The 25614-nt window shown below is 39.8% G+C and overlaps 1 long non-coding RNA gene across 1 annotated transcript; it reads right to left on the reverse strand.

Annotated features, from left to right (window-relative positions):
- Positions 1 to 1412: 1412 nt before the first annotated feature.
- Positions 1413 to 25614, reverse strand: LOC137658117 (uncharacterized). The gene is made up of 3 exons (XR_011047252.1): positions 25587 to 25614; positions 3871 to 3981; positions 1413 to 1505 (listed from the first exon to the last, which is right to left on the reverse strand). It is a non-coding gene; the product is annotated as an uncharacterized lncRNA (long non-coding RNA).

Below are 25614 nucleotides of genomic sequence, written 5' to 3' on the forward strand. Positions count from 1 at the left end.
CGCGATGAACGAGGGTTCACTGTATATATATATATATATATATATATATATATATATATATATATATATATATATATATATATATTTTTTTCCTGTCACTCAAGAGGGAAAGAGTAATCATACCCTGTTAACATGGGGTATCCCTAGAGGTACGCTCAGAATCCACACTCTCCCACAAATTGCCGAACCAGCGGATTGTAGTTAGGTAAGGGAAAGGAAGTTGGGAAAGGTTGAATCAGTGTGTGCGCGTGTGCGAACATATTTAAATAATTACTGAACAACCATTTGGATAAGAGAAATTCAAAAAGTTCATTGCAATTCACCAAAAAGCTGAGCTAAAGTTAATTTATGGTAGTGAAACAATATTTCATGAAGGTTTCAAGGTCACCAGTGATAAGTTACAACAGTACAATGGATAGTTACGTAATGTCAGAGACGGAACATACTCCCATGTGTCGAAATAGGACGGGAGAGTTACAAGGCAAAGGTGACGAGTTTCAATGCCAGTACTGTATAAGGCGGAGGTAGCAGCAGTAGGGGATTTAGCGTTATGAAGCTTCATCAGTGGTGGATAACGGGGGAGGGTGGGCTCTGGCACCCTAGCAGTACCAGCCGAACTCGGTTGAGTCCGTTGTCAGGATGAGAGGAACGTAGAGAGGAAAGGTCCCCTTTTTTTAATTGTTTGATGTTGGCTACCCGCCCCCCATTGGGGGAAGTGCCTTGGTATATGTATGTATAAGGCGAACAGATGCGCATCACAACCAAAGCAGCGGAAGCTCATATCAAGCCACTTGAGATTCACCTAAGGCTTTACCCCATACTTACAACGCATATCTATAGTCTGTCAAAGAATTCTACTTGCATCTATTAATTGACCACTGAGCTAGAAAGAATCTACTCTAAAATTCCTGCAGAATTTAACTCTCGTGTGCTGACTGGCATATACATAACAGTAATTTCATTTTGTTTAATATCTGACTAATAAGTCTTGCTAATTTTCCATCCTGACCATTACATCCTACAGGTATTTCATGCAATTTGAAATAATTTCCTTAAAGCCCCAACTAAAGGTAGAAGAAAATGTGTCTGGTTTCATTTCCAGTATCATTTGAAGAGATGCGCACCAGAACGTAAACCGGGCACGCACAGCCCATCACTACGATTCCTGACTACAGCAGTATCCTCCCGAGAAAAAAGCTTATGCTCAAAGTCCTGGGCTGAGGATCAACCTGCTAGGCAAACACGTTACGACTGTACTAGCCAGCAGACTATGGTCCCGTCGGGTGAAAAATCAGTATTTTCTAAATATTTAAAAATTTTACCAAATACACCCTTTATCTTACAGTGTTCATCTTGCCTAATCAGTGAAAAATGTATCAGAGATATCACTTATATTCTATAAGCCAATTTACTTACCTTATACGCAGGGCGAAGACGGAGGGTCGTCTCGGCAGAAATAAACGATATCTCTGCTTTTCAAGAACGACATTGAATAACGCACACAACTGAAAAAGAAATTAAAGTTTAGGTCAAGTAGTTGATATATTGCTTCCTAACATATTTGAAAAGACATGTGTTACAAGATTACAACAAACCAAAGAAAACAATTGGTCATAAATATAAAACCATGAGAATGGTAAATCTACTGTAGTGACTCTGACGTAGACTATCAAAAAAACAAAACAATAGTAATCATTAAAATAAACAGATTCTCAGACAAAATAATACTTGGTGAAAAACAGAAACAGCAGCTAAAAAGAATCTCTTGTTCAATATATAAAATAACAACTTTAAATGTAAAAACACTTGTAAATGTAGATATTTTGATGAGGAAGAGTCACAAGGCCTCTGAGGAAAACTTAAATTTTACAAGATAGATCTATCTTGGACCCAAAATTGAAATGGGAGGAGGAAGTTTCTCTTGTATGTGCCTGTGTTTACAAAAGTAGGTGTAGGCTGGAGCTTGTTGAAGCTATAATCTAAATACACAAGACGCCAAGGAGACAGTTCAGGGTTTAAGGCTCTGGTTGGAAATCTTTTATTTAAATCAATGTATTTTAGATTAAAGTTTCAGCTCATTTCTGCCTAGACCTTCAGATCCCAAATGTTTATTCTAGTCTTGTTTCATCTTAAGATTCTATTCTAGATAATATTTAGCATTAAATCTATTTAGAAGGCAGCTGGCTGGGTTATAAATTGGGTACAGGTAGGAGCCGAAAGAATGCTGCAAAGATCCTTAAGTCATGCTAACAGTGCACAATGCGAGTTCACTATAGGAACTATCCCTCCCTAAGGGGGCTGTTAATATGGTATTAATTGCTGCCTGTGTGGATTCAATCAGATACGTGTCTCCATCCACTTGTCCAACAGGAGGAGGGGATTATGGTGGAGGGATCGACTTGAAGGAGGGAACTATATTTGAAATTGTAACATAGCAAATATGGTTAGGGTTCATACATACAAGTAGTTACAGCATACCTCACCAAGCAATGGAAGAGTAGAGTATGAGAAAGACAAGTGTGAGTCTTCCCTCAGTTGTTACGAGATGATGCTGCTACAGTACTGTATGTATACTATAGTGACATGCACTACAGTATTAGCGAGGGTTTTTAGATAGGGACAACAGTGTTTTGTTGTTGTTACAAGTTTGGTGATTACTTTTATTATGAGTCGTCTTTCCATATAATGTACGTACAATAAACTAGCTCACAGTTATCGCAATGTGTTTATACTCGATAGATATACTTTATAAAGAATATTTATTACAGGCACTTAATCCAGGCTTAAACTAACTCATACAAGCCCTTTTCTTGGACAAAAAGCGTTTGTTTACAGGAGTCACTTGGGTTGTTCAGTGTTATCTCTAGGTGATCAAGCGCGTGGCTATTAATGACATTGACCGTAACCTTTTTTAATCCTTACACTCTGATCTGGCAATGCCTGGTAAAAAGTATGCCACATCCACATACATGATAATGACACTTTCGTTTAACCATCAATAAATTAAATAAGACATACTCAGAATATGTTCCAAACAAAGCACTACATTTCAAAGAATGAAAACCTTTTCAATAGACTCCTTGACCCTAACATGATTACCACAACATAAAATCGTCAACGTATAATGTATGCACTGGCCACATCACAGCGATCTAGATAGAAAGTTTGACAAAGTATAGTAGTGTCTCCAACCTCAACGTCCTTGTGAGCTAGGGATGGACAGTTTGGGAAAGACTGCAGATCTACTTGTCAAGTCATAAGCACCTATTGCCTGGACCTCTTTGATCCTAGCATGAGTCAAGAGATGGCTTGGACGTTGGTGGTACGTACATAGGGTCAGTCTTTAGGGGACTGTCCTGTCCCTTACCGCTGCAATTCATGGGCAACCTCTAAGAAACATGTTAAGGCTCCGCTATAAAGGAGCTAGGAACCCTACGGGTGCATATAGTGCAATATAACAGCACTACCCTACTACAGAGCTCGAGGCGCAGATTTTAAGAGACTGGATTTATGAAAATTTTATCATACAGCCTTTCAATTAGCACTCAAGTTATTCCGTATCATATCTATACATGGTAAAGATAGAGATGGCCAGCAAGATACAGATTTGGTAAGTAAATGAGATAGAGAAAACACCTATGAATGAAACCTAGAGAAAACCTACAATCACAAACTTGTAGCATGTAACCTTGCATGAAGCTTAGCTCGTGTTTTACTGTTATTGCAACCGTTACAGCAACTATTTTGCATTCAGTATCGAGTAGCCATGATTATATCAGTCTTTTTATCTGCAATGCTAGACCTGTAAAAGTTCATGTGTAGCATATAGTTTTCTAGTCGTCAACTGAATATACACAATATTCTACTTACCACAAATTCAAGGGATGATCGCTGCCTGGTTACAGCTCTCCACGAAACACTAACTATAATAATAAACACTCGCGCTCACTAACGGACGGCTCCAACTAGAAGCAACGCATGCTGTAAAGAGGAAAAATAATTAGTTATCTTGATCAACACATGAATTTATAACATAAAATTTTCTAAATTACTTTTTTTCAAATTCAGTGAAATTGCATCAAGCCTAATAGCTGATGGAAACAATGAAAAAATGGGGCATATAAATAAGGCTTCACTTTTGAAAAAAGGCGGACAATGGCAATTAAAGTAAACAAAAATCTTATAGTATATGTAAATAGTCACAACAAAGAACAGTAAGGCAAAAAGTGTTTTATAATTGAGGGCTGTATCACAAGAATAGTTGTGCATTAAGTATAAAGTCTGTGGCCATTCTAATAATCATAAAGCATCCTACAATAAATTTGGTGATATAAATTGGACTATCATTGCCTTACTAACACCTATAAAACGGATTTTGAGCGAAGCGAAAAATCTATTTTTGGGTGAGATAGCCATGGCGTCCTGATGGAAGGTTCCTGTTTGGTAGCTTCCTTGGGTATAAGACTACTAAGATATTCCCAGAGAATTTAACCACAGGTTATCACAGAATTCTAACTTCTGGAGCGAGTATCTCAAAGGTTTCCCTTTAAGACATCGTAATACAACAGGGGACACGCATGTCTGAACGTGCCACATAGCTATCTCCACCCCGAACAGAGTTAATGCTTCGGTGTGTAAGGGCTGAGAATAGCTGGGAGCCGTTCCACAGCTAATCTCACTCGTGGCTACTACTGATACTCGAGACGTAAACAAACGGACGCCATTGCTCTAATGACGTCACGCGCGTCTTTATCCTGGCGCCAGTTGCTGCCCATCACCATGATACAATTGTGTAGGGTGGGAACAAACTGAACGAAGTAGTAGGGAGGGTCCATCAGGACGCCATGGCTATCTCACCCAAAAATAGATTTTTCGCTTCGCTCAAAATCCGTTTTTTGGGCTCAAGCCATGGCGTCCTGATGGAAGAGTACCAGAGAATCAATGTATCGTGGTAGATTTTCCCCCAGCGTTGAGTGCCTAGGCATTGACAAAACAGCAAAGTAATCTTAGGTAAGAACCATAGGAACGAAGTATCCTGCCCCCCATTGGTAGGAAGTTCCCATGGGCTATGCCGACGTCAAAGTGGTATTGAAGGGCTATTCATCTTGACAGAAGAACTTTTAAGAACTTAGAGATGAAGCAGAATGTTTAATATTTGTATAGGAACATTCTGAAGTAGGCCAGTGGTGGTTGGGCACTGTGTATAGAGTTCATCTCCTGATTATCAGAAGTAAGTATTCGTGTAGGAACCTTACTGAGACAAGGTGAATATAATTTAGGATTAGACATCTTAAATTCTTCATGACCATAAGAAAGGAGGAATAAATAAAACTATGACAGTATGTATTTCATAGTAAGTAGGAGCTGAAAGAGACGCATAAGTAATAAAATAGAAATTTTATTTCACAATGCAGAAATTAAATAATTTACAGCAAAAGTAAAGTTCATTTACAGTAATAATAATGTACATAGAAATAAAGGCTTGCTCTTGAATCTGAAAAGGAATTTCAGGATTAGTAGGTACTCGTTCTCGAGGAACGCAAGTCTTTAAACAACACATCATGCTCAAGGCATGCGGCACTTGTGTGACACTATGACATTTCACCTGGGATAAGAACAGTTATAAAAGCACTAAGTGTTTTTAGACATCACTATGAATCACTCGAGGGTCAACATAGGCACCCGAAGAGTTAGAGTCCCAAGTAACTCACTGTTCTACGCAGAGTTAGGTGCAGGTTTCATAACACTACCTGCGGCTACCACAAAATGTTTGATTTCGTGCACTTGTTTCGCATAATGTTTAAAGAAAACTCGCGAGGACTTCCAGCCCGTAAAGTTTTTAAGGCTCTCAAAGTCCATGCTCTGAAAGAAGTTCAGAGAAGATGCCACTTTTCTAGGATCATGACCAGCGGGTGTACTGTTCGGATCCGCTCTGCGAATGAAGTAGGTGATTTTCGCTCTTAATTGTTTCAGTGACAGGTCGCTGCCCGATGTTTCTCCTTTGAAGAGTTGGCCTCCACCAAAGTTCGAAGTTCTGCGAAGATAGACCTTGAGACTCTCTACTGGACATAGAGAGACATCCTCCTTCAGGGGGCATATTCTCCAAGGGCCCCATCTTTTGGTGGGTAATTCATTTTTGGCGAGAAACGTCGGATCAGGGGAGAGGGTCACTTCTCCTGAATCAGCAAACAGGATGTGTCCCTCTTCTCTTGATAATGCCACTATTTCGCTGACTCGAGCTCCCGAGGCGAGAGCAAATAAAAATATAACTTTCTGAGTCAGATCCTTGAGGGGGCATGAATCGTTGTCCAAGTTGGAGGCGAAATGGAGCACCTTGTCTAGTGACCAGGAGATCGGTTTCGGAGGGGGTGCTGGGCGTAGGCGAGCACATGCTTTTGGTAATTTGTTAAAGATGTCGTTGGACAGATCAATTTGGAAAGCATATAGAATTGGTCTAGTCAAAGCCGATTTGCAGGTTGAAATCGTATTGGCTGCTAATCCTTGTCCATGAAGGTGAATGAAGAAGGACATACAGAAATCAATGGTGATTTCTTTAGGATTTTTTGCTTTAACAAAGGAGACCCATTTCCTCCAGGATGATTCATATTGCCGTCTCGTGGATTCGGTCTTGTATTCCTCTAGGAAGTCTAGACTTTTCTTCGAGATCCCAAACCTCTTCTTTGCGGCAAGGGAGAGAAAATCATGAGATGAAGGTCCTTGATTTTCGATGATGAAGCGAAGACAGTCGACTTCTGTACTTGTTGAGAGAGAACTGGGCCCGGGAGAGGGATCAGCTTGGGCTGCAGCTCCAGGACCAGGGGGGTACCAGTTGCTCCGGGGCCACTTGGGAGCCACTAGGGCCGCTGTCCCTTTGAAGGTTCTCAGTTTGGAGAGGACTTTCAACAGAAGGTTGGTGGGAGGGAACAGGTATATCTTGGACCATCTGTTCCAGTCCAGTGACATGGCGTCCACCGCTTCTGCTTTGGGGTCCTCGTACGGGGCTACGTACAGAGGAAGTTGATTGTTGTCGCTCGTTGCAAAGAGATCTATCTGAAGTTCTGGGACTTGATGAGAGATGAAGGAGAATGATCTTGCGTCTAGAGACCATTCCGACTCTATCGGGTTTGTCCGAGATAGAGCATCCGCTGTCACGTTGCGGAATCCTTGTAGGTGAACTGCAGACAGGTGCCACTTCTTCTCCGCCAGACGGAAGATTGGGAGAAGCACCTGATTTATCTGGGGCGATCTTGAGCCTTGGCGATTGAGACAACGAACTACCACCGAGTTGTCTAGGGTTAGACGGATGTGGATCGAGGGCGGCGGGGATAACTTCTTCAGAGTAAGAAGGACCGCCATGGCCTCCAAGATGTTTATGTGGAACGTCTTGAATAGTGGAGACCAGGTCCCTTGAGCTTGTTTCAGGTGGGAGTGACCTCCCCAGCCCTCCAGTGAGGCATCCGTGTGGATGTTGAGTGATGGAGGAGGGTGTTGGAGAGGAATGGACCTTTTCAGGGCCTTTGCTTCCGACCACGGCTTTAGGAGGCGTCGAAGTCTGTTTGGAAGCCGTCTCTTGAGGTCTCTTCGAGCGATGGATGCCGATCGTCTCCAGACTCCCGCGGCATCCTTTAGCTGTGCGCGAAGCACTGGGTTTGTCACTGAGGCGAATTGTAGAGAGCCTAGAACTCGTTCCTGCTGTCGTCTTGAAATGCGTTTGGATTTCAGTAGTCGCTTGACAGACCCTGCTATTTCCTTCCTTTTCTTCTGGGGGATGGAAAGGCGGTGTGACCGAAGATTCCAATGGATTCCCAGCCACTGAAACTTCTGAGCTGGAGAGAGGCGAGATTTCTTCTCGTTGATCTTGAATCCCAGGTGTTCTAGGTACTGGGTAACTTCGTCGCAAGACTTTGCACACTCTTCGGGCGATGGAGCCCAGACTAGCCAGTCGTCGAGGTAGGCCATCACCTGGACGTTTCTTAGGCGGAGCTGTTGTACTATGGCATCCGCCAGCTTTGTGAAGATCCGAGGGGCCACATTGAGGCCGAATGGCATGGCCCGGAAGGCGTAGCTTTTCCTTTGGAGTCGAAATCCTAGGTAGGAGGAAGCATGATGGTTCATTGGAATGTGCCAATAGGCATCCGCCAGGTCTATAGAGACCGTGTAGGAACCTTGAGGCAGAAGGATCCTTATTTGTTGAAGCGTCAGCATCTTGAATTTGTTGTTCTCTATGAACTTGTTGAGGGGGGATAAGTCCAGAATGACTCTGAGCTTGTCTGAGTCCTTCTTGGGAACGCAAAACAGTCTCCCTTGGAACCTGGTGGACTTTACCTTCCTTATCACCTTCTTGTTCAAGAGGTCTAGAACATATTCTTCCAGAATGGGGGTCGATTGTTGAAAGAACCGCTGGAAGATTGGGGGTGGTTGCACCCAACTCCAGCCTAGACCGTTCTTGATGATGCTGTGTGCCCAGGGATCGAAGGTCCAACGATCCTGGAATTGGCGGAGTCTTCCTCCCACCGGAAGCACTTCATTGCTTCTGGTGTCCCGAGGACTTGTTGCCTCGGCCGCTAGCTCCCTTTCCTCCTCTACCTCTGGAGGGACGACGAGATGCGTCTCTGCTTGCACCCCTGGACGAGCCTCTACCTCTGGCGTGAAAGGTAGTGGATGGTTGCTCAAAGGCAGGGGTGAAGACCGGTGACTGTGACAACACCGGTTGGGGGACCAATTGAAAGGTCTGCTGTGGTTGGGCAACCACTTGGGAGGTAGCGGGTCCCGGAAACTGACGTCGTTGTTGACGTTGCTGGAGTTTTGGCTTCTGAGGTTTCCTCTTAGGCTGAGGTCCATCGTCCTGAGAGGGTTTCCTTTTTCTGGACATGCCCCACTTGTGGAGAAGGTTCCTATTCTCCGTGGCGGCTCTGTCAGTTATTTCCTTGACAAGGTCAGAAGGAAACAGGTGCTTTCCCCAGATGTTGGAGGAAATCAGCCTCCGGGGTTCGTGTTTCACGGTGGCACCGGCAAACACGAATTCACGACAGGCTCTACGAGCCTTTATGAAATGGTACAAGTCCTTCATTACTGTAAGTAAGTGGGATTTGGCTAGTACCATGTAGTGATCAGGTACTCTTGTGTCACAGGCCATAACTTCAAGTTGGACTTGATGAGAAAGAGATGCCGCAAGCCTCTCCTTCGTGTCTTGTTCCCGGCGAAGGAGGTGATCATTGAGCTTAGGGAGGTCCTCATTAAACTGACGTCCGGCGACGTCAGGATCGAGCCTACCCACGACGAAAGTATGTTGAATATCTTTCCATTGTCGAGTGTCAGGGGGTGTCACGATGGAGAAGGGTCTGCACTCCTCCAGTGCAGGGCAGGGTTTTCCTTCTTCCGCCGCTTTAAGGCATGCAGCTAAGGCCTTTTCCAAGAAAGGAAGAACCGCAGTGTCAGGTGCGACGTATGTAGGATGCTTCTTGCTCAAGGCAGGAAGCTTAGAGCAGGTAAAGCCCCTGCTCTTAAATGCGGAGGCTAGCATAGCCTGGGCCTTTGCGAGATCGAACACTATCTCTTCTTTAGGTTCGGTCTCCTCCTTCGAGGCAGGTTCGGAACGAAGCCGGACGTAACAGTCCGGGTAGGCCTCGAAGCTTGGGAAGAACTCCACGTCTTCCAACGGGACCGTGCCAATCTTGTCACTAACAAAGATCCTGCCGGTCGCAATAACCATATGCTCTGCATACCTCCACGGGTTGGCATGAGAGCAAGCTGGGAGATCCTTAACCGAAATCTTCTTCGGTTCTCTGGATCCAATCATTGACCTGATGGACTCCTGGTTCTCCTTCAGTCTGTCGTCCATGACAGCTCTAATCAGCCGGATCAGTTCTTGGGTAGACGAAGAGGGATCCGGGGTCGAGGAGGTAGACGGAATGGACACATCCGTCGGTGTAGGAGTAGGCGGAGGGATGGATGAGGGAGGAGCTTCAAGCTCCGACTCGGTGTATTCCACCTTGTCTTCGTCCTCTTCGGCTCCTTGAGCCATAAGCGTCTTCTCCGTGTCTTCCGAGACGTCAGAGATCTGTTCATCATCCTCGGAATCTAAACGACACTCATGCATGGACTGAGCCATGACCACATCAGGTTCCACCGTAATTTGGACAGTGGGGATTGCTTCTTTCGGAACCACTGAGTCAGGGGAGGCCTTAGGGAACAACAGGGACCTCAGTTCTTCGGTGGCCAGGTACGGTCCGGTAGCATTTTTCTGAAAGCCACGCACCCACTTGCGCAGCTTCTCACGAGAAATGTCTCTAACCTCCGCTGAGGGAGGGTTATGGAAGGCCTCAACTAGGTGGGCCTGGCAGACCGTACAATCCAGTGGATTCCAGAACTTCAAATCCCCTTTCTTGTCTGCACAAGGGGCGTGAGTCCTGCAAGCCGTATGCCCGTAAAACTGCGGGCGTTTCACAGCGCAGAAGGCGAAGTCACACTTCATCTGCTCCTCCTGTGGAAGAAAGAGAAAAATGAGTATGGGGGAGTCATAGGAATGGCTCTTAAACTAAGTTAATATTAATCATTAATTTTAACTTAAAGAAGGTGTGATGCATAGAGAATGAAAACGGTAAAGGAGAACACGCTCCATGCATCTCGCCCGGCTGGTTACCATAAGCTTGGTCCTGGGATAATCCAAATGACCGAGATCATTGGATATAGTTTCCTAGGATTCCCATTATATTGGAACTCCATGGAAAGCCAAGGACAAGGTTGGGATCGAATTCATTCGGTTCCCAGTTAAGAGCCAGAAGGCCTCATTAAAGGTAACTGCTTCTGGCAACCAGCCGTGCTAAGATGCACATAGCATGCTGGAATTAGAAGAATGCAAAGAGACAGCATGATCACTAATAGAGCAGTACTAGGTACTGATCTTAAAAGCAAAGCAGCTTATCTATTTGCTATGTAGGGCTATCTTAGTCTTATGATAGCTACAGTGAGGGGGTGCAAGTATTCTTGACGCCTCTGGGGCATCCGGCAAGCCGCCGGCATGCCGGAGCCCGCTCCAGCATAGATTCTGGCATTAGAACAGACATTTTTCAAAAGTCAGTTAGATACCAGGATGGCGGCCGCCGGCACAACGGCGGCACGCCGGCAGGGAGCGGCGGCTCCGGCAGCCGGAGGATGCCAGGTTGGTGACTGGGATAAGGATGGTACAGGTAGTATCGGGTTGCCGGCAGTATATGCCGGCACTCCGGTGATCGACCGGCAAGCGGACGATTAGATAGGAGTAGGAGAGCCGCCGGTAGTAGCCGGCGGCAGCCGGCAGTCCCTCGGTACACGGGGGGCTGGCAGCAAGGGTAGGGAAGTCACCAAGAGGGAGGCAGGTATTGCCGACAGTAGAGGCGGCAAGAGACCGGCACCCGGATAGATAGAGAGACAGGGGGAGGGGGGAAGGGATGCAGGAAGTACCGTCAGGGTTCCAGACATCCCTCCCCCTCCCTGAGAGGGTGTACCCATGATAGAGACATGCTCTAACATCCATAAGCAGGGGTCACTAGGGACCGGGAGCAGGTAGCCCAAGGGAGGGCTAGGGAACACCCAAGAGGGGGGGGGGAGACTCCCCTATGCAGAACTACACTAGTAACTAACCTTATAGGACACTATGAAGGTATATGCACCAGAGCGGACTGCACAGGGAAGCTCGGGTAGCCCTACTCATCCACCCTAAGGAGGATTTGTAGGACAGGGGACAGATGAGTATAAACTAACCTAAGCATAGGCTAGGCTATACAAGAGATAGGTGGGGAGGGAGAAGAGAGAGGTCTTCCCAGGAAGGGTTTCTGTACCAGAGCGGCCACTAAGGGAAGGGAGGACACTCCCTAACCTAAGATCAGGCTGATCGGCTAAAACGGTGCAAGAGTACAGTTTCAGCATGGAACAGAGAAACCTTCCTAACCCGACCTAGAGCAGGGCTAAAAGCCCTGAACTAGGTAAGGAAGAAGACATATCGCTATCGCAGGAGAGTCATAGACTATCCTAGCCATAGAGGTAGGCTAGCCTAACCTCACTCTCAGACGCAATCCTAAAGGGGGTTCATTCCTTTAGGGAGGACTGAGAGGCGATATATATATACTCTATTAGACGATTAATCCCTTTACTCAGAAAAGGGATCAAGGCTAAATAGAGGGAATGCCAAGGCAGGGGATGAAGGAAGCATATAGGGGTCCTAAGGTTAGGTTAGGCTAGAAAGAATCACTGACTAGCCTATCCCCTATATGGTCCCTGAAGGCGAAAACATTTGCATCACTAGTCAAAAGTATTGTAAAATAATAATGCCACTATCTTCATAACTTAGTCTAGGATCACTAATAAATCATGCATGAACACTTGTATGTAGGCTCCTGGCCTGGGGGCTATAGTAGCCGACTGGTATGAGGTCAATCGATGACCGATAAAAAGCGTCTAAACACGATATAAAAGTTCCTAGCTATGAAGACTAAATAAACTAATGTATTCGATTAGTATATAATGCCGGAAGCGTTGTTGTGGCTAACTAAATAAGACATGCAAAACAACAACGACGCCATAAAATGGCGGGTCCGGTAGAGGCACAGCTCTGCCACAAAACATCAATTATTTCGCAAAATAATATTTACTTTACGGCCAGAGCTTAATTAAACAATACTGGAACCTTGTACTCAACTTTCCAGAAGAAGGCGAGGCTGAAGGTAACGACATAGCGAAGATGCAAAGCGATAAAGTTAACACAAGGGAAAATCCGTCTAAGTAGGGCAGCTACTAAACAAAGGATGGAGACGCGCGTGACGTCATTAGAGCAATGGCGTCCGTTTGTTTACGTCTCGAGTATCAGTAGTAGCCACGAGTGAGATTAGCTGTGGAACGGCTCCCAGCTATTCTCAGCCCTTACACACCAAAGCATTAACTCTGTTCGGGGTGGAGATAGCTATGTGGCACGTTCAGACATGCGTGTCCCCTGTTGTATTACGATGTCTTAAAGGGAAACCTTTGAGATACTCGCTCCAGAAGTTAGAATTCTGTGATAACCTGTGGTTAAATTCTCTGGGAATATCTTAGTAGTCTTATACCCAAGGAAGCTACCAAACAGGAACCTTCCATCAGGACGCCATGGCTTGAGCCCAAAAATCACAAATTTTCAAAGCAATTTGTACTTTTCCTAGCTTTAAAAACCTAAAGCCTTTAGTAGGTGTATGATTGTCAAAAGCTGGAGACAGCGAATGAAGAATTATCGAAGTTCTGGTAACCAAGTATTCAGTGGTGGTCTAGTGAATACTGGGACTTGCAAAATGGATACTGAGGGAAGTGAAAACTAAGGGCATAGGTTTGTATACCAACAAAAAATAGAAATTACTTTTAGAATTTGTGATTTGTTCCTATAATACAAACCATCATCCTTTAGAAGGAAGTCACGCTCTCCCAACTAGCTGGCTAGCAGCCCGGGCTCGCAATGCTCAATCAGGTAAGAGGAGCGGAGCAAAGGATCCTTGCATCTCGTGACACACGGTTGAATGACTTATCGCGTAACGGCCCGAGAGTTTTTCATAAAAGAACATACCTTCAGTGAGAACAAAGTTCCTGTTAAGGGCTATTATAAGTATTGGTTTTGCCTTGACTGTCACACTCCCCTCATAAGGAATGAAGAGACTCTAGACTTTCACACTCCCCGCATAAGGAGTGAAGGGACTCTAGACTTTCACACTCCCCTCATAAGGAGTGTGGGAATTCTACGTTTTTACTATTTAGTGAAATAACTACCCATCACAAGTGTACTCACCTACATTAGTGTCCATTCCACCTCCATAAAGTTTTACCGGCTGATCCCATGAGAGAGGAAGGAAGGAAAAGAGGGGAGCAAGCCAGTCATTCTCACTCTTAAATATTAAAATTATAAAGTACACGCTATATTAGACACATTACTTTTAAAAGTTTAAAGGTTTAAAGGCCGCTCATGAATGGCAGAGGCAAGGGAGAGTAACATTGCCCTAGAGACTGACCATATATTATATGATCAGCGCCCAAGCCTCCTCTCCACCCAAGCTAGGACCAGGGAGGGCCAGGCAGTGGCTGCTGATGACTCAGCAGATAGACCTATAAGCTCCCCCAAATCCCCCAACCTTAGCTCACAAGGATGGTAAGGTTGCAGACACTAAAAGCACAAACGAGTTTGAACGGGACTCGAACCCCCGTCTGGCAAACACCAGACAAGTAACAGGCCACAACAAGGAGCGAGGCTTGCTACACCACTTTCTGGGTAGCTACCTCAGGTCCTATGGAGAACGTATCCAGGGACCTTTTAGGGCAATCCCAATGATAGAGTGCTGTGAAGGTGAAGATACTCTCTTTTAACACTTGGGCAACTGAATGGTTCTTTCTGAAGGCTGAAGTGATACCAATTCCTCTGCCTACACTAGCTCTAGGAGCAGATACTGATTGTTCATATCCTGGTTCCCTGTAGGCTCTACTGAATACTTCACGAAGCAACGAGATTGTATTTCTGGAGATTTTCTTAAAATTTGTAACCTTCTATGCTCCGATAGCAATATCACATATCTAATCAAAATTGAGAGAGAGAGAGAGAGAGAGAGAGAGAGAGAGAGAGAGAGAGAGAGAGAGAGAGAGAGTTTTATAATAAGTAAATCAGACATCCTAATTCCCACAGCTGTATAATTGCTAAAAGAAAAAGCTAAAATGAGAGAGAGAGAGAGAGAGAGAGAGAGAGAGAGAGAGAGAGAGAGAGTTTTACAATAAGTAGATCAGACATCCCATATTCCCACAGCTGTATAATTGGTAAAAGAAAAAGCTAAAATGTTGAAGTAACTTCCAAGACCCCTTGGGTGTAGGCTAGGCCTACTGTTAGCATTACACACTTCAAACCTATAAACTCGATCTTAGACATGCTTAGTCTACGCCTAAAAAACGAATACTTCTTGGGGGTATACACTTAATTTAAATTTTGACGAAAACTATATCACGTGAGGTGTAGGCTAGGCCTACTGTTAGCATTACACGCTTCAGATCTATAAAACCGATCTTAGACATGCTTAGTCTAAGCCTAGAAAAACTAATCCTTATTGAGGGCATACACTTAATCACATTTTTAAGAAACCTATACCACGTGAAGTGTAGACTAGGCCTACTGTTAGCATTACACACTTCAAACCTATAAAGCCGACTTTAGGCATGCTTAGTCTAGGCCTAGAAAAACTAATCCTTATTGAGGACTTACATACAATTAATAAAATATTTAAGAAAACTATACCACGTGAGGTGTAGGCTAGGCCTACTGTTACCCAAGGTATATAGAGCCTTATTCTATATACCTTGCTGTTACCATTACACACTTCAGACCTATAAACCTTATCTGCAGCATGCTTAGTCTAGGCCTAGAAAAACTAATGCTTATTCGTTGCATATATACGCTTAACAATCAAATTTTGAAGAAAACTATGCATATACACTCACATAATCATATATAACAGCGACAACAAATGCAGCCGTTTCTAGGCAAATGCTGACACGTTAATTTATGTCTAGAGTTAAATTTCCACTATAAAATGCATTGCAATTAAGGCAAAAACACTAATGTACGTTTCAGGTTTAACTGACAATGAAAAATAAGTTGCAATAGTTATCAGTACGAAAGCGTAAATTAAATATAAGCCTTAATTATTATGATAAATACACCTGAAAATTTTTATATTTGTTTATACGATGAAGTACACCACATGCCTTAGCATGCAATGAGTTTTGAAGAAATCTATTCAACGTGAGGTGTAGGCTAGTCCTACAGTTAGCATTGCACACTTCAAACCTATAAACTCGATCTTAGGCATGCTTAGTTTAGGCCTAAATAACTAATCCTTATTGGGGACATATATACACTTAGTCAAATATATAAGAAAGCTATACCACGTGAGGTGTAGGCTAGGCCTACTGTTGGAGTTGCACACTTCAAACCTATAAAACTGATCTTAGGCATGTTTAGTCTAGGCCTAGAAAAACTAATGCTTATTCGGTGTATACATACGCTTAACAGTCAAATTTTGAAGAAAACTATGTAAATACATTCACATAAATCATATATAATAGCAACAAATGCAGCCGTTTCTAGGCAAATGCTGACACGTTAATTCATGTCTAGGGTTAAATTTCTACTATACAATGCATTGCAATGAAGACAAAAACACGAATATAAATTTCAGGTTTAACTGATAATGAAAAAAAAGTTGCAATAGTTATCAGCACGAAAGCGTAAACTAAATATAAACCTTAATTATTACGATAAATATACCCGATAATGTGTATATTTGTGTATACGATGAAGTACAGCACATGCCTCTACATGCACTGAGTCTATGTACATTCAATGTTCAACGAATGCCGTGTATGTTCATATTAACTTTCGAAAAAAAAAATCCGTTTTGAGCATGACGACTGTTGAGAAATTGTCTACAATAGGAGACAAGAGAATTATAACATATCGTGAGGTGATGTATAAAGTATCTCCCCATGCATTTGTGGTGGGGTTATGTCCTTTATATTACCCCCCCCCCCTTACCAAAATTCAATCAGGAAATAGGCACATATGGTGTAATCTCCCTCTACAAGTTTTATTCCAGCTGTGACCAAGTTGTGGAATGATCTTCCAAATCGGGTAGTTGAATCAGTAGAACGTCAAAAGTTCAAACTCGCAGCAAATGTTTTTATGTCGAACAGACTTACATAAGTCCTTTTATAGTTTATATATCATATGTGTTTTAATCTAGCTAATGTTTTCAATATATTTTATTTTAATTTTCATTACTTCTTATATCATTTATTTATTTCCTTATTTACTTTCCTCGTTAGGCTATTTTTCCCTGTTGGAGCCCTCGGGCTTATAGCATCTTGCTTTTCCAACTAGGGATGTAGCTTAGCTAGTAATAATAATGATAAAACAGTATAAGACTGAATGACATATCCAGAAACATGAGTTGGATAATGTGGATGTCTTCAATCTGGATAAAGAGTTCGTTGGGATACAAGCATAAAGGACACACACACATTATATATATATATATATATATATATATATATATATATATATATATATATATATATATATATATATATATATATATATATATATATATATACCTTAGTCGTTTAAGTTAGATGTATTTATTTTATGCGTACATATCAAAACATCTTATTATTTCAAGTTACGATAACTACTGACAAATTACATAACGGAAATATAAATGACCGTTTAAAATATCTATTCATAAGGTATCGATAGTGCACACGCACACACGCACGCACAGACAAAAACACTGACCTTTAAGTATGAGACTGTTGGTGAATAGAGCTTTTCCAATAAAACAATTTAGTAGAACGAAAAGTTTCACTGTTTTTTAGTGCATATAAAATGCCAGATAAAACTTGCATATGCCTAAACTATATACAGAATATATATATATATATATATATATATATATATATATATATATATATATATATATATATATATATATATATATATATATATATATATATATATTAATTAGAATATACCTACTAAAAGTTTGTAGAGAAAATCCCACTTATTAAATAGACGTTTTTGTTACAATAAACTGTTATGTGTATGACTAATCCTGAACCGAGTATTTATAAACTACCTTAAAACAGTTTTTTCTTTTTCAACTTTCAAATTTTCGTGCACCATATGCTCTCTCTCTCTCTCTCTCTCTCTCTCTCTCTCTCTCTCTCTCTCTCTCTCTCATTATGCTCCTATACACGCATACGCTACCAGTCTCCCAATAACACCATTCTCTCTCATGCACTAACTACTGCAACTCCATCTATTACAATCTACCTAAAGTTTAACTAAATAAACTTACTAGACATAATAAACAGAGGAACAAGACAGATAAAATAGAGCTCAAGGTATACAATGACTCATCAAGTTAGCAGAATTTACTGTTATTCGTGAGTATAAACATAATATTCAATGAAAATGTAAACACAAGTAGGAGTCATGGGCGAGCATCTGTGACTGTGAGTGTTAATGTGTATATCATGGTCCTTAGGACAGACTTACTGTGTTTCCCAGGACACGAGACCTGAATTAAAAAGATAACCATGAGATGGAGAGCAATTGCTAAACAAAATGAGATTATTAAGTAATGAAATAGTCCTACCGGTATAAACTCGTGCATCAGGAACTAGGAGCCTTACTAAAGCCTTAGAACATAAAATAGTTGCTACTCAAAGAGCTATGGAGAGAATAATGATGGGAATAACGCTATAGAGGCAGAGAAAAAGATCAATATGGATACGAGAGCAAAATAAAGTAGAGGATATGAAAGAGAGACGGACATAGACAGGCCATATAATGAGAATGACACACAATAAATGGACATTTGAAATAACAGAATGTGTCACTAGAGATTATGAAAGAAGCAGGGGAAGGAAGAGAAGACGATATATTGACCAACAAAGAAAGTTTGCGGGCGTTGTCTGGGACAGAAAGACCATAAACACACATGAGTGGAAGGACCTATCTGAGGCCTTTGTTGTGCAGTGGACTAGTAACGGCTGATGATGAGAAGAATTTATCAGAACAGGTGTTGAATCTGTCATATTGCAATAGAAACACGTAGATTAGTCTCGGGTTTAACCGCAGATATACGATGTGGTTGCAGTAGTTACCCCCATAATACGTAGGCCTATGTACAAACTAAATATAAACGCTACTACCAATAGATTTTCAACACTTATTACGATATATATGCCTAAAAAATTATTAATTGTATATACGATGAGATAAAGTTCATGTCTCTACGTAGATTCTGTATCCTACATAAATACAGAAATATGGTTTGTCGTAAATTTAGATATAGGCCTAATGACAGAGGAAGCTCATACGTAGCACGTCGTCCTTTAGAAAACTCATAAAGTAAAGGATTATAATCTCTGTTTCATATCCTTTAGAGAACATAAGCAGCATGACAATCCTTTTTGAACACACATGTGCTCATAAGCAGCACGTCAATCCTTTGGAACACATTTTAAAAAAGTGCCGGCTTTTCATCCGCCATATTTCTAATTACAAAAAGCATTATCAAATGCTAAAAACCATATATAATAGCTAAGATATCAATAAGACTACTATAAAATACTAATTAAACTTTAAGTTGACAAAGTTCGAACGTCTATGCTAGTTAATTTTATAATTTAATCATTAATATTAGCATAAACATTAAATCATTATCGAATTGAAAACCAAAAATCAAAAGAGGCGTCATATGCCGATTTCAACTCGCTAAACCAGCCGGTTATTTTAACGTAACCAAAAATTGAAAAATCGAAAGCAACGTAATCCGTAGGTTCCGTAACTAATAAATAAACAAACGCATACGACGTAATAAACCGATAATTAACAAAAACGTTAAAAAAAACGCGAAAATAAACCGTAAAAATAGAATGATTTGCAGAGATAGAATCTCACCTTGACTTACACCGGTCCCTCCCTCCACCACAATAACATCGTCTGCTCTATGCGTGTATCCGTGTGTGTATGTGTTGTGATATGTGGGCAAACGCATGCACATGTAATGCACCTCTCTCTCTCTCTCTCTCTCTCTCTCTCTCTCTCTCTCTCTCTCTCTCTCTCTCTCTCTCATCCTATAAATAAAACATAAATGCATAAGGCATTAGTAAGGCATACATATAATACCAGCTAACACCTTTTTCTTACTGTGTTCTATAGCTTTCGAAAGACTGAAAATACTACGACTTTCAAGAGGGAACAGAAGAATTTCATGTTTCTTAAGTACTTCAATAATATGGATTTGATAATTAATGTAGAATACGCTGTGTGGTACTCTTAAATACATAAGAATGTATACGACAAACGGATCTTGTAGGTTCTGTAATGCGTAGGGTTTACATGTATGATAGGACCACGAAAACAGCATAGTGCTAACAGTACTCCTTACGTATTACACTGACGACAATTACATTTAGTTAGTAAAGTAATTAATGTCGTCAGTGCACCACGTGACGTGTACTGTTAGCACTATTCTACACGACTAAGGGATAATAGTGATATGAAATGTACCTAGTATAGGCCTAAAAAAGTGTACATTTTGTTCATTTCCGCTTAAGATTCAAATATCGAAGATTATTCTGAACAAAAAACTATGTAAATATATGCACACATACACAGGAACAACAAATAAAGCCGTTTCTAGTCCACTACAGGACGAAGGCCTCAGACATGTCATTTATGTCTGGAGTTTGGTCAGTTTTAATCACCACGCTTGCCACTGCGGATTGGTGATGGTGGGAGATTTTCATCTGATCGCTGAGCAAACCAACCTAGTATGACTAATCATGGTGATACTCGAACCGTTTCTACTCAGAAACGGAATATATAATATATATGGTAATTATACACAATAGCTCAGCCAGCAAGTTATCAAATTTTGAGTGATTTCACTAAAAAGATGGAATTCCATTGTTTCCTTTGATATATAAATCTAAGGGACACTAGGCCTAGAAGTGGTTTACAAATCCTAAATGAATTTCCAAAGGAAGAATTCGATATCAAATGCCATTGTGGTTGATATATAATGATTAAAATCACGAATTTTTACATAGGCCTACATATTAAGGGGTTAACTATTGCAACCACAACGCATACCTACGATTAAAACCGAGACTAATTTACGTGTTTCTATTATATATATATATATATATATATATATATATATATATATATATATATATATATATATATATATATATATATATATATATATATATAACTGATTGTAATAGAAACACGTATATGTATGTCTGGTTTAACCGCAGATATACGATGTGGTTGCAATTGTTAATCCATAATACGTAGGCCTATGTACAAACTAAATCTAATTGCTATTACCAGTAGACTTTCAACAATTGTGACGATAAATAAATCCTAAAAATTCTATTAATTGTATAAGCGATGGGATACAGTTCATGTATCTACGTACATTCTGTATCCTACATAAATACACAAACATGTTTGTCGTAAATACGTAGGCCTACGTACAAACTAAATATAAATGCTACTACCAATAGTTTTCAACAATTGCTACGATAGATAGGCCTAAACAAATTATTTGTATATACGATAAGATACAGTTCATGTATCTACGTACATTCTGTATCATACATAAATACACAAATATGGTTTGTCGTAAACTTAGATATAGGCCTACTGACAGAGGAAGGTCATACGTAGCACGTCAAGTCCTTTAGAAAACTCATAAAGTAAAGGATTATAAGCTGTTTCATATCCTTTTGAGCACATGAGCAGCGTGATTATTATTATTATTATTACTATCCAAGCTACAACCCTAGTTGGAAAAGCAAGATGCTATAAGCCCAGGGGCTCCAATAGGGAAAAATAGCCCAGTGAGGCAAGGAAATAAGGAAATAAATAAATGAAGAGAACAAATTAACAATAAATCATTCTAAAAAACAGTAACAACGTCAAAACAGACAATTCATATATAAACTATTAACAACATCAAAAACAAATATGTCATAAATAAACTATAAAAAGACTCATGTCCGCCTGGTCAACAAAAAAGCATTTGCTCCAACTTTGAACTTTTGAAGTTCTACTGATTCAACAATCCTTTTTTAATACACATGTGCTCATAAGCAGCACGTCAATCCTATATATGATATATCTCTTTTGACATTACTTTTTTTAGAATGATTTATTGTTAATTTGTTCTCTTCAGTTATTTATTTCCTTATTTCCTTTCCTCACTGGGCTATTTTTCCCTATTGGAGCCCCTGGGCTTATAGCATCTTGCTTTTCCAATTAGGGTTGTAGCTTGGATGATAATAATAATAATAATAATAATAATAATAATAATAACACACTTACAAAAACATAGTGCCGGCTTTTCATCCGCCATATTGCTAATTACAAAAAGCATTATGAAATGCTAAAAACCATATATAATAACTAAGATATCAATAAGACTGCTATAAAATACTAATTAAACTTTAAGTTGACAATGTTCGAACTTCTACATATGTTAATTTTATAATTTAATCATTAATATTAGCATAAACATTAAATCAATATCGAATTGAAAACAAAAATCGAAAGAGGCGTCATATGCCGATTTCAACTCGCTAAACCAGCCGGTTATTTTAACGTAACCAATGAAAATACGTAAGAACCGTAATCCGTACGTTACGTAACAAATTGATAAACGAACACATACGCCGTAATAAACCAATAATTAACAAAAAACGTTAAGAAACGCGAAAATAAACTGGAAAAAATAGAATGATTTGCGGTGATAGAATCTCACCTTAACCTACACCGGACCCTCCCTTCACCACAATAACATTATCTGCTCTATGCGTGTATCCGTGTGTGTATGTGTTGTTGTCTGTGGGCGAACTCATGCGCATGTAATGCACACTCTCTCTCTCTCTCTCTCTCTCTCTCTCTCTCTCTCTCTCTCTCATCCTATAAATAAAACATAAATGCATAAGGCATAAGTAAGGCATACATAAAATACCAGCTAACACCCTTTTCTTACTGTGTTCTATAGCTTTCGAAAGACTGAAGATACTATGACTTTCAAGAGGGAACAGAAGAATTTCATGTTTCCTAAGTACTTCAATAATGTGAATTTGATAAATGTAGAATATGTTGTGTGGTATTCTTAAATACGTAAGAATGTATACGACAAAAGGATCTTGTAGGATCTGTAATGCGTAGAATTTACATGTATGATAGGACCACGAAAACCGCGTAGTGCTAACAGTACTCCTTACGTATTACACTGACGACAATTACATTTAGTTAGTGAAGTAATTAATGTCGTCAGTGCACCACGTGACGTGTACTGTTAGCACTATTCTACAAGACTAAGGGATAATAGTTATATGAAATTTACCTAGTATAGGCCTAAAAAAATGTACATTTTATTGATTTCCGCTTAGGACTCATATATCGAAGATTATTCTGAACAAAAAACTATGTAAATATATGCACACATACACAGCAAGAACAAATGAACCAGTTTCTAGTCCACTACAGGACGAAGGCCTCAGACATGTCATTTATGTCTGGAGTTTGGCCAGTCTTAATCACCACGCTGGCCACTGCGGATTGGTGATGGTGGGAGATTTTCATATAATCGCTAACAGCAAACCAACCTAGTATGACTAATCATGGTGATACTCGAACCCTTTCTACTCAGAAGCGGAATATATAATATATATGGTAATTCTATACAATAGCTCACCCAGCAAGTTATAAAATTTAAGTACTTTAACTTGAAAAGATGGAATTCCAATGTTTCGTTTGATATATGAAACTAAGCGACACTAGGCCTAGAAGAGGTTTACAAATCAAAAATGAATTTCCAAAGGCAGAATTCGATATCAAATGTCATTGGGGTTGATATATATTGATTAAAATCACGAATTTGTACATAGGCCTAAGTATTATGGGGGTAACTATTGCAACCACACCGCATACCTACGATTAAAACCGAGACTAATTGTTCTCTATTCTTGGGTAGTGCCATAGCCTCTGTACCATGGTCTTACACTGCCTTGGGTTAGAGTTCTCTTGCTTGAGGGTACACTTGGGCACACTTTTCAATCTAGTTTCTCTTCCTCTTGTTCTGTTAGTTTTTATAGCTTAAATAGGAAATATTTATTTTAATATTGTTACTATTCCTAAAATGTTCTAATTTTCCTTATTTCCTTTCCTCACAGGGCTATTTTCCCTGTTGGGGCCCCTGGGCTTATAGCATCCTGCTTTTCCAACTAGGGTTGTAGCTTAGCATTTAATAATATAAATATATATATATATATATATATATATATATATATATATATATATATATATGTATATATATATATATATATATATATATATATATATATATATATATATATATATATATATATATATATATATATATATATATATCAACTGATTGTAATAGAAACACGTATATGTATGTCTGGTTTAACCGCAGATATACGACGTGGTTGCAATGGTTAATCCATAATACGTAGCCTTATGTACAAACTAAATATAAATGCTATTACCAATAGACCATCAACAATTGTTACGATAAATAAATCCTAAAAATCCTATTATTTGTATAAACGATGAGATGCAGTTCATGTATCTACGTACATTCTGTATCCTACATAAATACAAAAACATGTTTGTCGTTAATGCGTAGGCCTACGTACAAACTATGTATAAATGCTATTACCAATAGATTTTCAACAATTATTACGATATATATGCCTAAAAAAATTATTTGTATATACGATAAGATATGGTTCATGTTTCTACGTACATTCTGTATCCTACATAAATACAGAAATATGGTTTGTCGTAAACTTAGACATAGGCCTAATGACAGAGAAAGCTCATACATAGCACGTCAGTCCTTTTGAAAACTCATAAAGTAAAGGATTATAATCTCTATCATATCCTTTTGAACACATAAGCAGCGTGATTATTATTATTATTATTATTATTATTATTATTACTATCCAAGCTACAACCCTAGTTGGGAAAGCAAGAGGCTATAAGCCCAGGGGCTCCAACAGGGAAAAATAGCCCAGTGAGGAAAGGAAATAAGGAAATAAATAAATGAAGAGAACAAATTGACAATAAATCATTCTAAAAAAACAGTAACAACGTCAAAACAGACAATTCATATATAAACTATTAACAACATCAAAAACAGATATGTCATAAATAAACTATAAAAAGACTCGTGTCCGCCTGGTCAACAAAAAAGCATTTGCTCCAACTTTGAACTTTTGAAGTTCTACTGATTCAACAATCCTTTTTTTAATACACATGTGCTCATAAGCAGCACGTCAATCCTATATATGATATATCTCTTTTGACATTACTTTTTTTAGAATGATTTATTGTTAATTTGTTCTCTTCAGTTATTTATTTCCTTATTTCCTTTCCTCACTGGGCTATTTTTCCCTATTGGAGCCCCTGGGCTTATAGCATCTTGCTTTTCCAATTAGGGTTGTAGCTTGGATAGTAATAATAATAATAATAATAATAATAACAACACACTTACAAAAAAACAGTGCCGGCTTTTCATCCGCCATATTGGAAATTACAAAAATCATTATCGAATGCTAAAAACCATATATAATAACTAAGATATCAATAAGACTACTATAAAATACTAATTAAACTTAAGTTGACAATGTTCGAACTTCTATATATGTTAATTTTATAATTTAATCATTAATATTAGCATAAACATTAAATCATTATCGAATTGAAAACAAAAATCGAAAGAGGCGTCATATGCCGATTTCAACTCGCTAAACCTGCCGGTTATTTTAGCGTAACCAAAAATTGAAAAATCGAAAGAACCGTAATCCGTAAGTTACGTATCTAATAAATAAACAAACCTATACGCCGTAATAAACCGATAATTAAGAAAAACGTTAAAAAAACGCGAAAATAAACCGTAATAATAGAATGATTTGCAGAGATAGCAGCTCACCTTCACCTACACCGGACCCTCCCTTCAC

The sequence above is a fragment of the Palaemon carinicauda genome, chromosome 19, assembly GCF_036898095.1.
Source record: "Palaemon carinicauda isolate YSFRI2023 chromosome 19, ASM3689809v2, whole genome shotgun sequence".
Classification (NCBI taxonomy): domain Eukaryota; kingdom Metazoa; phylum Arthropoda; class Malacostraca; order Decapoda; family Palaemonidae; genus Palaemon; species Palaemon carinicauda.